Source organism: Ptychodera flava, chromosome 1, assembly GCF_041260155.1.
Source record: "Ptychodera flava strain L36383 chromosome 1, AS_Pfla_20210202, whole genome shotgun sequence".
In the NCBI taxonomy this organism is placed as follows: domain Eukaryota; kingdom Metazoa; phylum Hemichordata; class Enteropneusta; family Ptychoderidae; genus Ptychodera; species Ptychodera flava.
This window is the reverse complement of record NC_091928.1, coordinates 35,614,168-35,630,593: the sequence shown is the minus strand read 5'-3', so window position 1 is coordinate 35,630,593 and position 16,426 is coordinate 35,614,168. Positions and strand designations below refer to the sequence as shown.

Below are 16,426 nucleotides of genomic sequence, written 5' to 3'. Positions count from 1 at the left end.
GCGATAAATCCAACGTAATTCCTCTCGATTTGGACTCTAATACTGGCGCCACGAAATACCAGCACGGTATCGACAGCATAGCCTTAATCGTTCACACATTTTAAATTCACCCAGTAACTATGTTTTTCATGGAGGTATTCTGCGTATTACCCCCATATTCTATTGTATTTCAACTACTTGTAATATTTGGCTGCCATAATATCATTTTAACTTATTCATGGCGTGGATTTGAAACAAAAGAATTGTAGCATGCCAACAAGGGCAAGTGATAAGTTGTGCTTTTGTATCTTTTCTATCGTCGGTATAAATCGAAGTTTTACGTGTCTTATTGTATTCTTCATGGCGTCGGTATCCGACATAGCCAAGATATTGTATAAATGGATTGACTAATATAACCTTTAGGTAGATACATTCACCCAGGGTCATTCACTAAGGGACGAACCCAGACACTCAAGACCACGGTCACTTCCTTGTGGAGTGACCGAGACAGTACATTCACTCAGGGACTAACTACGACCGACTCTAGCAGCAACACTCACTTGCAGGTTCACCGACTCATGTATCAGCGGCTGGGCCGTGAGGCCTTAGCCACAGTTCAGTATTCAATAAATAAATTCCAGTTCTGCATCATCACTCGTCGTCAGTTCCAGCTTCTTTCCTTAGGGACTGATCAGTTTCTTCGGCCTGGGAGGGGCCGGTGGATTCATGGGGGGGGGGGTCACCCTGTTTTTGACTATGGTGATAGGGGGGTCACCATGTTTTTGAAATGCCCAATAGGGGGGTCAGTGTGTTTTTGAATTTCGACACAGACTCATCATTGCCTAAAATGCATCGTGTAAGCCACAAATTTCATCATTCAGTTGCATTTTTCGGCGCGTCCTTCGGGCGCGTAAGTTTTATAATCAGACATATCTTTCAGCACATCCGACTTTAACATATCAAGCATACATATATCAGAGATATCTGCATGTTTGATATTTTTCAGCGTGCTCTTTGAGCACATTACTTTAATATATCAGGCATTTTTCAGCACGTCCTTCCGGTGCATGACTTTAATACGCAAGATATACCGTATATATCAGAGATATCAGGATGTTTCATATTTTTCGGCGCGCTCTTCGGGCGCCATACTTTGATAAATCAGAGATATATGTCAGAGATATCTTGATGTATGCTACGTGAAAGTGTACCATTATGAAATCTGAAGTTTATATGAAAAGCATGACAAATTCCTGATACTTTTCTGTTTTCTCTATGAGAATTCAGTATGAGAAAGCAACATGCACAAATATTTCACAATATATATTTGATACAGTGACTTATTTTAGAGATAGAAAAATGACAAGATATCTTTCGTTCTCATTGATGCAACAATTTTCCTTTGTGTCTCAGGTTTTCTGTAGGAAGATGCTTTTTTATGACCAAAATAACAGTTAAAAAGGCAGTTTTCTCATTATTAGCCGTGCTTTTATGGTTTCAATGTTAAAAGGAAAGGTCCTCTCAGACACTGTACACATCAGATTTGGCTAAATTACCTGGCTCCTCAGGAGATTTAATTGGATGGCTGGCAAGTCTTAACACCCATCAAAGTTTTTGATTTACTGCTTTTTCCTCTTTGATATTAATGATTGACATCCATTTCTGTACAACGGTTCAGGACAAAAGCATAAGAAGTGTGAAACACATTCACAGCTCATTCAAAATGTACTGTATTCAAACTTAAAGATTGACACTTTGAAATTCCTATCTTAACAATTTCATTAAAACACAGAATGACTGTTTAAAATATATGTAATATATATATATATATATATATATATATATATATATATATATATATATATATATATATATATATATATACATTAATTTATGTACACCTTTTTTTTACCGTTGTCGCGCGGGTTGGGGTGGGGGGGTCACCCTGTTTTCGAAATTTGGAATAGGGGGAGTCACCCTGTTTTCAAAATTTGGATTAGGGGGGTCAGCCACTTTTTGACATCGGCAAAATATAATCCACCCCCCCCCCCCTTACAGGCCGAAGAAACTGACCAGTCCCTTAAGATACGACACTTCTTTAGTACATGGTACATACGTAATATACGCAACATCTCGTTGTTTTCGAGGAGAGCTGGTTGATGACGTGGCTTGCGGGCCGCATGGAAAATAGGCCTAAATCATCATTTCCTAACAACGTTACCTGAACTACTTATAATTTGCCCCGTTACGTGATGCCCTAAAGAAAACAAAACAAGCAACAAACAATAAAGCGTCCATTTGTTGTCAACATAAGGAAACACATCCACGCATGGTCAAATTTAGGAAACAGTATATAAACTAAAAACGATGGCGAGATAGTCATAATCAAAATTCCAGAAACCAATTTTGATCTTCAATACGACATGTATATGTATATACTCACTACATACTTCAGTATGATAATCGAACGTATAAACTACGTTCATTCATATGAATTTCAGCATATTTGGACCTTAACATTATAATTACGCCTAATTCCCGTAAAACTATTATCCCTATGTTTTCATCAATATCTGTGTTTAAAAGAAAAAGAAAAAATGTCATTAGGCCCTACAGACAGCATAAAAACCGATACAGCTTGTTTATATATTGCAAGCCGCAATTAAGAATTTATTTGCCTTACAGCATGACTTGCCCTCTGGTTTTTGTTAATGCATAATTAGATATATATTTCTGTATGGTTTGTATTGAAAAGCGCTACCGCTGGAAACTGGTTGGGGGGGGGGGGGGGCATTGTGTGTGGGAATCATTGTCCCGGTTCACAGAAAAAAAGAGGTTGGGGAAATTTGTCATATAGTAGGGCATAGAAACAAACAAACAAATAAAATAAATGAATAAATACATAAATGTTAAACCACTATTAATGAACAGCAGTTTCCGCAGAAAAAAACTCTGAAAGACCCCTGCTGAGGTGCATGATAACACTGACAACTCAAACAAACCCAACCAACGCATATTGTATTGCAGCGCCGCCAACGATTCCACGGAGATGAAGGTGAGTAGGGATGCTAGTCCCATATTCGTTCAATGTGTACGTGGGTATAACTTTGCTCTTAATTTCGATAACCATGGAATAAAAGTGCTTCTATCACATTTAATTCATTTAAACAATAATCAAATAATGTTTGTTGCATTATTGATTTACTTGTAAAAGATAATAGTAAATATTTTGAGATTCAATATTTGCTGTACGTATCAACGTACTACGAATGCTATACTACCCTTTTTTTCGTAACACTCTGTTGGTTGGTGCTATGGAGAAACCCGGAAGCTGCAAACTTTGAGCACAAACTGAAAAGTTTCAAACTTTAAAAAAGTGTCACCGTTTCACCCCTGTCGGAACTATTTTCTTGTTGGTAAGTGGATTCTCTCGTGTACCGTCAGTTTTGAGAGTTGGAGTTTGTCCACAGGATAATGTTTCATCACTTTCGAGAAATAATAGTGTGATGTCGACGTTCGTTCGTTCGGGATTATCGACATTTTAGTTCGTCTGAGTGGAGCCGTTATTGAAAGACTGCTTGTTTGAAAATGACTGGTTTTGTCGTTTTCTTCTTCTACAGATTCTCGTCAATGAAAACTTTTTCTTAGATTTGCTGATTAACTTGTTGACGCTACTGTCTGCGACTTCGATAATCTGTAAACAATTCAGTCATTGTCATATCACGCCCACTGCAGGGCAGTCATGGTTGCATCGTCGTTTTGGGAGTACGCGCTACGCTCTCCGTAGTAACGTGCTACGATCTGTAGCCCGAACCTTTCACTGGTTGACTGCCGTGATGGAAAGGGCTTCAAAATACTTGAAAAGGAGTGGTAGGGACACGGACCACAGCAATTTTTATCCATCAAGTTGAACGCCCAGTGTATACCAGAGCAATTGTTTAACGGACACTTCGATCTTCAGCCCAAACTGATTGATAAAACGTGTGCCCCAAACCATAGAACCTCGACCAAAATCACCAAAACTCCAGCTTGCCGCTTTACCGTGAACTGTAAGACTGTAGTTAGGTGAGCGAGAACAGTCCTACTTCAGCTCATCATTGCCCGTCAGGAAAAAAAACTGTTAATTAGGTATACTGTAAGTTGATGTTTTTAAATACCTCACACCACTTCAGAAGTTCAGTATGATTGACAAAGGCCCAGAAAATGCTAGTCAAATGTTGATTTCCAAATCAGTAGATACTCTGATCAGACGTACATCATATGTGTAGTAACACCATTTTCACTTTAAAATCATGGTATGATTGTGAACAGTGAGTCTCGCCATTCACACAGGTTTTTTACCTCCATGCTCCATGCATGTGAAGGGGTAAAAATAAATTTACATGTAGTAATATAATGACACTGTTTACATATAACTGATCAGCTGATGCAAGAACAATAGACTAGTGAAGCCTCATAGCACCTGCCTTTTGTACTTTCTCATACAAATGAAAACGTACATAGTGTTGATTGCAATTGTGTTAGTTAATTTGCATATATTCTATGATGAAATGTGTAATTTTCCTTTTCTTCAAGCTCAATCAGCCATAACTTTTGAAGTGTTTTGAATGATTTTTGACGTGTCTCAAAAATACAGTTTCTTGTTCTGCTCTCAAAATCAAGTTGAAGTTTAGCTTATTCAACCTGTCAGGATTTCCCCCTGATGATGATATTAGTATCAACATTTAAATAATGCAAAGAATTCATATTTCAACAGTGTGGCATAATTTTATTGAATGTGTTGAGTGTAAAAGGCTATTACTACGTTTCTTGTATCATGGGGAAGAAAACCTCCATGTTTTCTCGGAGCTGAATCATTAACCCTTTGTGTGTTGTAATTGTCTCCCGCCAAAATTTTGGTGCAAAATTTTACCAATTTTTATGAATTTTTCTGTAATTTTTGATAATTTTGGACCAAATGGACATCATATTTCATTGGCTACAGTTTTTTCTCAAAATGTTGGCAAAAATCTGAGAAATATTAACTTGGGTATATTTTATAAAGGGGACAAAAATAGACTTTGGCGCTCAAAGGTTTAAATATATCAAAAGTTTTACAGCTATTGTCCCTTTCATTGCAACTAACTATGTGATACATGTGAAGAATTATTAACCATTTCAACCCATCCCTCTACCCCCATGCCCTGTGATAAGTTTCACAATCTCCTTTGATTTGAACAATAATGAGATTAGGCTTCACCGCTTTGATTGAAAAAATTAAACAAACAACAGATATGATTGCCTGTTTTATTTTGTAGTATCTTAGGGAATAGGTTATGTACCCAGGAACTACGTCGGAATATAACCCAGTTACCCGTGCCATGATGGCTTGGCGTTGGGATTTAATACAGATACCGACCTGTATGGACCTACCCATATTTAAGTATTTTTCCAGATGGTTCATGACTCCCGCTATTTTATTTGTACCAGTCAGGAATGGACAAGCCAAGGACTCACCCACCTTCCACGCAATCTACATCCTGTAGGCTGTTCCTTGAACAAACAAATTCCGTAATCTCATTAAGATTAATTATCTCTGGGCTCAATCAGTACAGTGTAAATTTAAAATGCACTTCTGCAATCATTTGGTCTTACTCGTAGACTCTTTTCACACCATGCATACAATAAATCCGCAAGAAAATCTTATTGAAACTTGATGACAAACTATTTATCGAATGGTTTGCCTAATTGCATTCTGGCTTCAGGACCGGATTTGTTTTCAAAATCGTAAATTAAAAAATAACTTGCAAGGTCAGCATGGCAACTTTGTCGGTGGATAGGGGTCAAAGGTCGGTGATATCAGTGCTAAGTATTTCCCTGTGTGTAGAATACGGACCCTACATTTATTTATGAAAGGATTGGTTGTCGTGAATTCTACCAATATTTTAATCTCTATGATATCTCATGTGTGTGTCATACAGGTCATCCTTTATATGTTGAACTGTTGTGAGCTTTCTATCATTGAACATGTCCACGATGCATTAGTGACATTATTTACACTGATGAGCACATCAAAGATCGAAGCTAAAAAAGTTCTGACGCACTGAAATTAATGACACAGACATGAGTGTCATGACGTAATACAACCAGAGTATAAATTCAGATGTTTTGTGTTCAGAAGTGACAAACTTGGCTTGTGCATGTGAAAATACGTGGTATTTCCATACTCTCCAGGAAAAAGAATGAAAAAAATATATTTATAATATATGAATAGAAATATAGTGAAAGTACCATCAGAAGTTACTGCTAGTGTTCCCTTATGTGTCTCGCAAACCACTAAATTAATTTGTATATTTATAAAAAGTCTCAGTGTTATTTGTTTCTTTGAAAATAGGACATCTGTTGGTTTATAATAATAAATGTTTGACAACATTAATCTTATCAATAAAAGTAGTAGGTTACATTTTATGTGGTTGACTGTAATAACAATATGGTATCATTTGAGGGTTAATGGTGTTTTTGAAAACCACCATACTGGAGACTGAGACAGACAACAGGTGGTGCTGTGTTATTCTCGTAAACACAGCAGTTGATTTGAGATAAAGTCATTTGATATGAAAGAGAAATTGATATAGCTGTGGACTGACATTTCCAGCTCCTGTAGAGTGAATGCTTGGAACTTGTACATCAAGACCGTGATCAAACAAGCACATAACACGATTTCGGGTGGGAAAAGAAACTTTCACTGCCATGGAGGGACTGTGGTTTGAGCCCACCTCTGCTTTAAGGTTTGTGTGTTCCCTGTATTGTGTTGAATACCAACATAGTAAACAGGCAATGATGAGAACATGCTGACCTGTTCTTAGGCTTGGCCCCAGTCTATTGTTTTCAAAGGTGTGTGTGGACCCATACAGGGTAATTTGGTGAAACAGTTAACTGAGATCACATAAATCATGGAGGTACCATAGCAGGGGTCTCTTTCTTTACCTCCTGCATAAATATGATCAATAGAGAGTTTGACCTTCCTGACCCATGCATGAGATAACTTGCAGAGCCAAGAGGTCTCTAGTCAGCTGGAAATAGCCTGTAAATGACAAAGCTTTGTTCAGTCTTTGCTGACACTAACACCTTCTCACTGAAAAGTCACGCTGCATGTAGTTTTGTGGAGGAACAGTGGCAGTGGAAATAGCCACAGGAATCGGATTATACCATGCTGTTGGAACAGGATGGCTGAAGTCACTCACAATAAAAGTGTGTCGACTCCCAGAGGTCTCTATTAATTGTTGACTGTGGGCAATTGTTTCACTTGCTCACATTTGAATTACAATAGATTAATTTAGCCGCCCTTTGAAAATAACTGTCTGCGGGTATCTCATTGTTTTTGGTGAATTATGCATTACTTCTGTCCTCTGTTATGGTTTGTCCATATTTCCATGGGTTTATAGTATTGTTTTTGCAACTTTACTTTTCAGGAAAATTCAGTTTGAGCGTTGCATTTTTGGTTGAAACCCTTCTTGCGTTTTGAAAAGATTTTATTGTATCATGGACATATCACAGTACACGTACCTGAGAAATGACCTACATGTAACTCACTCACTTCCTTAACCCTTTCACCACCATGGTTTGACCCAAACGTATTGTTACTTGTGGTGACCGTGGACCTGCCTACAGCAAATTAGGGGTGAACAGGTTTACCATTCACCAGCTGAGACGTTTGTACAAGGGGTAGTGCAAAATGGGGTGGAACTTTGAGAAATTAAAAACGACATGCCCTTTAGTATGCAACTGTACCCGGGCAACTGTACATGTACCGGTACGTTTGCCTTTGTCAAGTTTTGTACCAGTAATGGTGACAGAATTATGGATCTCTGTGTAGAATGTGAATTAACTGTGTACATCAGTGTTGAAAGCACTGTTTACAGACAGTAAATAGGCATTGTAAAATTGTCAATATACAGAGCAAACTTCTTCACAACAACAACGCATTATTGTAAAATTAAGACCAGTGGAGTATAACAAGATTACTTTTCTCAGACCGACTGCCACTGAAAAATCTTAAAATATACAGCCATTACCCATCCCTGTTTTATGAGATTTTGTTTGTAGTTACAAACTTCTGCATACTCCACTATTGTAAATCTCTTTAGAAGCATTCTGGTCGTATAATTAAGTTTCAGCCAAAACAGGACCTGGTTAATTACTGATTCCGCTTTCACTGTACGTGCATGGTCTGTGTTCTGAGATAAGTATAACCGGTAGGTGAAGTGACATGTTATTCCCTAAGTAGAGAGTAGACGCCAAATTTGGTTTGTAATTAATTGTTTTGTCTGTTTACCCAAATGCTCACTTACAGTCTAAAATAAGTGTAAATTTGATGTTTATGTAATTTACATAAATGTCAGAGTTTCAGTTGTTTCCAGGGTGATACAGTAAGGGCAGTTGTTCTCCCCAGGCACAGTTTGAAAGGGGGGGGGGTAATACTGATAAATCAAACAGCCTTATGCCTTCGTGAGTGCATACAAATTACACTGAGGTCTTTCCCAGCTGGCTGCTGCGTAGGCAAATTTCTGAATTCTTTTCTGGGCTCTTCAGACATTGCTGTCCTGATAATTTTTGTGTTGTTGTAGTGGCGAGTAGGTCTGAATTAGGTAATATTTCCAGCAACTTTAATTAATACACGTTGTAACAAAGTATACAACATGACTAGTCACATGAGGAACTTATTTCTGAAAATTGGTGTACTGTACATGTTTCAGTGTTCTCCACGGTTTGGTAAAACAGAGGAGTGACCAATTTACACAATTTACATAATAATTTATTATCTGTATATACCACAATAATAATTTGCATAATTTACATAATTATTTATAATTTGCATATTCTTCTGTTGTGAAATTGTATTCTTTTGTGTGGTTTATTATGCACACATGTATGAATACATTGCTGGCAAAACAGAGAGGTGGCCCACCCCTCACTCAAAGTCCCCCTTGTGGAAAACCCTGTTGTTACCTTAAGGTAATATGCACCTCGAAAGTGAAAGACTTGAAGTTTTGCTCAAACTTTCCTCAATGAAACTTTTCAAAGCAAGAATAAAAATCAGGGGTCACCGTGCAAACTTTGGTACTAGAGAGACAAATAACTTGTGATTTCTCGATATTTGAAATTCAAAATGGCCGCCATCCCTGTGTTAACTCTATGGTGCAAAGTAAATTTTTCGAATTTCAAAAAACTAAGCTATGGAAAAGTTTTCTTTCACCAAGACCTTTAAAATGAAGCCCCACATGTGGTATATCAAAGAGAATTGTAAAAGTTTGAAAGTCCGAATGTCTGTCCCCGAGGTGCGTTCTACCTTAAGGGTGTTCAGTGAACAGGTATCTTACGGTGGCATACTTGTGTGTCAGTCGCTTCATTGTAGTGGCAGGTTTTTTAGCAGCTTTATGACTGAACAAATTGATTAAAGGGCCGGAAGGTGTAAATTTTTATGACTTTGTTTCACAATTTTTATTTTTAATGTCAACTGCAGTTTCTTGTTCTGCCCCCAAAGCATTTAGAGATATATGCAATATAGAGCTAGTTAACTCGGCCTATACATCGAGTTGCATTGTTATTGTTAACAAGTAAACTCTGGTCTGGACTAGAATTCAAATGTAAATACTGTGGAATACTTCATTTTTCACTTGGAATTTATTTTCGCTGTATTTGCCCTGGACCTTTTTTTCCTTTAAAATAAAAGTGAAAATTTTCATTTTCTATACGGTACTTTGCATGTAGTCAGATTAGATATATGAAGTGAAAATAAGATCACAGTGAAACATTGAAAATCTCTTTTCAGCTCAAATAAATTATTCAAGTGAAAATAAACCAGTCCACAGTAGTAATGATGAATTCTACAAGTAAAGACACCACATTGGCAAGCTAGATGTAGGTGTTTCAACTCTCTTTCGGGAGTAGAACAAGAACTTGCAGTCAACATACAAAACCAAAGTAGTGAAAAAAAATCGTGAAAAGTTACAGATACCGGTGCTGGCCTATTAACTAGACATAATTGTCAATGGAAAACGAAGGACTAACGTCACATAAGGGGAGAACCATTTGATTTCTGGGGGGGGATATGGAGGATTTTGAGAAAAAAAAATTTGTTGCAAGGTGTGATAGAAGAAAAAAAAATTTGATCCTGTCATGGCCTGAGAAAAAATAAATTGTCATAACATACAGAAGTGAAAAAAAAATTGTCACAATGCACCAGAAATTAGCAAAATTTGGAAACCATATTCTCATGTATTCTTTGCCGGCGCGCCGCCATAGGCGGCGCATATGTTTTTACCACAAGCAATTCTTATGTTGTTTTTTTCCTAGCACTTATGATATAAGCATACACTACATAGGTCTACTTTACACCTCAGTACACTCAATGTTTTCCTTCCCTTCTCTGACCCAAGAAGTCATATTTCAGGACTTCTGTTGCAATATCTCAATGGCATAGGCACTATCTAAAGGGGACCATTTGACTTCTGTAAATTGTGAAATTTAAAACACAAGACAGGAGTCAATAAACTAGTGTTAAAACCAATATATTATTCTCTCAATATAAATATGTTAGAAAGATGTACCTTGACAATGAAAAATTGAGAAACAACAAATATAATGAAATACAATGTGTGAGCCTTGTTTCTCTGACCACAAAAGATAACATCTTCCCTGAGAACTTACATCTATGCTTGGTCATGTTAATCATAATATGACACCAGACGCCGGATCGCTCACTATAGAGTCCGTCAATAGTGGCGAACTTTTCAATAACTAATCTGGCACAAGAATGACGATGACAATGTAAAAAATATCAGTGTTCAATGTCATTTTCAAAGAGTTTTACCAAGTGCAAAATAAACTGAAACTCCTCTCAGATTGCACCATTAAACACATAAATTTCTCAAAATTTCCAATACGAGAGGGGGAACCCCCTCTCGTTGTTTGCTCTCCCCCTTGGGTATTCTAACAGTTTCACTTAGTAACAAAATTAAAAAACACCTCTCCGATTGCACCAGACTGCACATTGCACACATCAATATCTTAAAAATTTCCATGCAAGATAGGGGAAAGCCCCTGTGACACTCTCCCCTAAGCCTCTCGCATGTTCTCCCCCTGTACTTTCAAATTCTGCCCGGTCAGATATCCTAGTGAAAACCCTGTCATAATACCATCCAAACCAAACAATATACTATATTGTTAGATACTGCGTGAGCTTTTATATCTTTATTTTATTTTGACTTTGAATTTCATTTTGATGTGTTCACCTTTTTTGAACCATCATGAGATAACTGATGATAGTGTAGCAGGGTACATTAGGATTTGAAAGGTCTTTACTGTTGCTGTATTTTGTAAATTTTACAATTACATGTATTGGTATTTAACTTTTCTAAGTGGGGGGGGGGGGGTGTCAGTCAAAATTTCAGAGTTAGAGAGGGAGGTTACTCAAATTCATCAGGGTTGGCGAGGAGGGGGGGTCACTTGAAATTTTGGAGTTTCAGGCCATAAATAATGACAGCTCCCTTATATACAACGCATTACAAACTTGATGACCAATAAAAAAAAAATTTGCACTGCTACTCCATTTGAAAAAAAAAAATTGATGCAGGTCAGACAGTAGAAAAAAAAATTGCTGTCACTCTGACAGGAAAAAAAAATTTGCTCCCATACCCATTTCCTCCATACCCCCCCAGAAATCAAATGGTTCTCCCCTAAATAGTCATGTGAACAAACTCTAATGTGAGAACTAGACCAGGGATTGAGGACTGACTTTTCAAAGGGAAACACTACCCCCATCTCATACCCCCCATCTCATGCCAGCTTTAACAGCTATGGTGAACTTTGATGTAATGTAGTATGTGCCTGAAAATTGAAAGACCTAAACTTCAGCTCAAACTTTCTTCAAGGAAACTTTGAATCTTTCGCTTTTGAAATCAAGTATAAAAAATCAGGGGTTGCACCATACACAATTTTAGTACTAGAGAAACAAACTATCTAATATTTACTGACACCTGAAACTGAAATTATGAAAATGGTGGTCATCCTTGCCTTGACTTTATTGGGGAAAAAAAAAAATTTGATTGACACAAAAATTAGCTGATGAAAACTTTTTTACTCCATGAGCTTCAAATAATTTCCCTGCGAGTGATAATTCAAAAATGTATGTAAAAGTTTGAGAGTAGGAATACCTGTGTGCCAATTGGCATTCTAACTTCATGATTCATCTAACCTACACTGTACGGTACTTTAATTCCACTTCCTGTTACACTACTGGTCCACACTCACCATGACTGGTGGTGAAACTGAAAGTGTGAAATACTTGTTATTAAGGGACAGCAGTGTATGGTATTCATTGGAATCATACTTTCCACCCCACCCCCTCATCCCCCAAATCGTTGTGAACAAGTCCACAATCACCATTGATGATGACAACTGTTTTTGGGTCACACCATTAAAACAATTTTCAAGGTCGCAGAGACTTACATGCACATACATAACATGCAAATTGACGCGCTACTGAATCAAGAAAGTTTCCTTTAATGCACTACATAATGTACCGGCAAGCGCATGTATGAGGCCAATATAAAGAATTTTAGAAATTTCAAATAATTACTCAAAGATTCCAGTACATTCTGGGCCACTTTCTTAGTATATGCGTATGTAAAATAGCCTGTCTAACATAAAACAATGTTTCTGTACATACAGTCTCATTCAGAGAGTAAAAGACAAGAATATCTCAATTGCAGTGTATTGTACGGTAGATCATGAGAGGATCGTTCATTGTGTATGGTAGATGTGTGGGTTCATTGAAGGTGAGAAGACATTGTCGGTGTACAGACACCCACACAATCAGAGCCGGACTGTGATTCACTGGTCTATTTCTGTCAGATCTGTGACAAGGAGTCATTTCCTAGTGGGATATCAGTGCATGCAGCTGTCGTCAGGTGTGACAGTTTTGAGATATTGGCAGCAGTACGTACACGGTGTTTAGGACTGGTTTGTCGATACTTCATGCATGTTAGATACCAGGTCGTGTGGAGAAGCCAAGGACAGTAGGTAGAAAGAAATATTCATTCCTATTGTAGTACAACATTGTGAATAGCTTGTTAGAATTTTTCTACATCGGTCATGTGCATTTACCACTGTGCATTACGTATCTACCTGTCTCTTATTGTTTTTTTGCCCCAAACAATTGTGTGTACATGTAGCTGTTGAAAAGTTCATAGTACATGTTCATGTACTACCCTATACCCTATGCTTGTAGTGTATACCATACATTTAGGGTGATGATTTACTCAGGTTTGCCATTTCAGGCAGACTAAGATACAGTCAAATTTCTTTCTTTATCAATTGACATGAAATTTCCCTAATTGTTTTACCAGTAATTATCAGTTTTGAATATTACACAAAGCTGCATGTCTCTTAGTATGAAAATTAATTTGAAATGGGGCATAAATTGTACAACTTCAAAAAAAAATGTAAGTGTGGCTGACAGGAAGAATGTGACGAGTTCAAGTCTCTTTTAGGTCGGAGGTCAAGGTAGTGGTACTGTACATGTACATGATACCCTTGCATAATACGTGTGAAAAGTTTACGCACTTCCCATAGTTGGCGTCTATGTCCTCTCAGATCTGACAAAAGGTTTTGAAGACTTGGTGATATTTACCAGGTAAAGTGTGTCATAAATTTCCACAAAGCTTAACAACTTTATTTGAATCACAATACATGTAGTTTAATTGAACTAAAGTTGAGTGACTGAATGTACCATGTGTGTAATGAGATTTGATTGAGAATGGCCATGTAACCTTGTGAAGTACTCACCACAACTTACTCTAGGCAGAAGTTGAAATCTGCCCCTTCCTGTAATTCTTTCAAAGAGCCTTGTAATTGTCCAATCAGATAAATTGGTAACGTGTATGGCGTAGATTTCTTTTTCACTTTCTCCCTGACTCAAAATTACCACCCACATTCTTAGGTACAAATGGGTAAGAAACTTTTTACATACCGGTAGCATACACCTTTATCTACCAAAGTACTAGTCTCTGATTTCACATCACAGTCTCTGTATTTATATATAGCCTTTGATGTATAACAAAAATACTTTCAACGTAGCAATTTATGTAAAAAAATTTTTTTGATTGCTTACATCTGGATTTGTACTGAAATATGCATGGCCATAATGACAGCTGTAAGTTCCTGTTTTGTGTTTATCACGTTATTCCTACGCAGTAAATTCACTTATTCAGTTTTGAGCCACGTTTTATGACATATTTTTGATTGACATGTCATGCTGCAAATGTCTTCATAAAAAGTACTCTCTGTTTTGTGCCATGTATATAGCTAAATGCAATATTATTCAGCAAAGAGATCTCTGAAACAGTTTAGGTACATGTATTGCTGCTGTCCCACTGTATGTTGAGTAATGCAATGAATTTCTACCAAAGTCCTTCCATGCTTGTAACACAGTGTTGGCAAAATGCCTGAGGAGCTTGTATTTCAAAACTATAGTATGATCGGTTCTTGATAAAGTACACATACATGTATGATGTAATATTACACTTGCATGTACTCGTGGAGCACACAGGTACAGATAAGTCAATTCAGCATGTGTATTGAAATAGGGTAGAATATGATAGGAACCATTAAGGTAAATAGGATTGGTACGGTATTAATCAAGAAGTTTAATGCCAGTACATATACCATTATATTTGCAGTTATTCTTTGTACTGATTTGATGATCTAATGTTCTGTATGATCAGTGTAAGTTGCACACAATACACTAGACTTATGGGACGGGCACAGAAGTATCTACCCACATTTATGATATTTTAGTTATTAACTGTCTGAACGCTCGGCTTTGGCCACAGTACTAGTCAGATCAATTTTGTCCTGATGGGAATCTATAGGGCTTCTCATAGTTCGAGTCCGCCCATGCAGATTTCAGTGTGCGGTGATTGCCATGTTTGATCATAGACATTTTGCCAGGGTCTAAGCTTATGGTCTAATTGTCAAGTTTACATTTACCGGAAGTTTTAAATCCAGTCCTTATCGTCCCCATGTATGAACAACATTTCAAGTTTGCTGAGGACACCATGTCATCCGATTTACACAGTGCTGTATATCCATGGTTCAACTGAGAGACACACATGTACAACATAAATGCCACATACACAACATTGTTAAAATGCCACGTACACAACATTGTTAAAACGCCATGTACATTTCTCCATCACTGACGCCTCATCCCAGCCCGTATGCTAGATGCAAAGATATACTGAAGTTGTCTTGGATGGCTAAAATAGTCAGTGGCAGTCATATTAGCCTTTCTCGTGCTCAACCCTTTGAGTGCCATAGTCAGTTTTTGCTGTCTTTATAAAATATTCCCAGTAATTTTTTTTTCCAGATTTTGCTAAAATTTTTTATAATAAACTATAGCCAATGAAATATGATGTGTATTTGGTCCAAAATTATTAAAAAATACAGAAATATTCATGAAAATTGGTAAAATGTTGCACTAAAATTTTGGTGGGAAAAGTAACGGCACTCAAATGTTTAAACGCAAACAAAAAACATGAACAGCATAAACATCATGATGTTATCCGAGCCTGCTATTTTGAAAGGTCAGAGGTCACATGTAGCTAAGTTATGCCAGTGCATAGTTTTTAGTTGTAATGATATCTGATCAGAAACTAAATTCAGGCTTTGAGCTGCTGATATGTCGGACCACTTCAGCCCTGGCCAAATTTGCCCATGTGAACAAAGTAAATATGTTATTTACAATATGCAGTTTGTTATTGTTGACAAATGAGTTCTACTCTAGACTAAAATTTAGTTGTCAACAATACCATTGGATGTTTACACACATACATATACCATAGACTGTGTTGACAAGCTAAACACTCTCTAGGCATTTGCATACCTGGTATGATTCAGGGAGTAGAACAAGAAACTGTATTTTACAGATAAAACAAAACTACTGGTACTTGAAAGGACAATAAAAGTTCCTGATAAATTTAAAGTAAACTATTTTACTATTTTCCGCAAGTGCTTTATGACCTGCTTGTACTTTATCGCTCAATTGGTCATTCAAATACAAATATGCACAGAATCTGCCTAATTGTATTCCTGTAAAGTGTACTTTGCTGAAATTCAACCCTTCCGCAATGTCTTGGCTCAAACCCAATGTTATCAATTGCTGGGTTGAAAAGGTTAAAGTGAAAAGAGTTTATCTCTTGTAGGTAGTTGTTGTACCAGTATTTGGCAGTGTTTGGATTCTAGGAGTATTGCAACTGGAACTCTGGAATTTTATTGGAGCTTGTATATAAAGCTTTCTCGGTACACGTACCATGAACATGCGGTATTGGTATTAAGGTAGAACGCACCTCGGGGAAAGAAATTCGGGCCTTCAAATTTTATCAATTTTCTTCTGACCTACCACTTG

The 16,426-nt window shown here is 37.2% G+C and overlaps 1 protein-coding gene across 4 annotated transcripts in view; it reads left to right on the top strand.

Annotated features, from left to right (window-relative positions):
* The first annotated feature begins 3,264 nt into the window (after positions 1 to 3,264).
* LOC139136110 (DENN domain-containing protein 2B-like) overlaps positions 3,265 to 16,426 on the top strand; it is a 47,928-nt gene continuing 34,766 nt past the window's right edge. Inside the window, exon 1 of one of the 4 annotated variants that reach the window (XM_070703888.1) lies at positions 3,265 to 3,395. The gene's annotated coding sequence lies outside the window, so the exon portion shown is untranslated. Of the gene's footprint in view, positions 3,396 to 12,933; positions 13,042 to 13,577; positions 13,655 to 16,426 lie in introns of those variants that run through there. The other 3 variants (XM_070703892.1, XM_070703902.1, XM_070703894.1) reach the window with 3 other exon arrangements.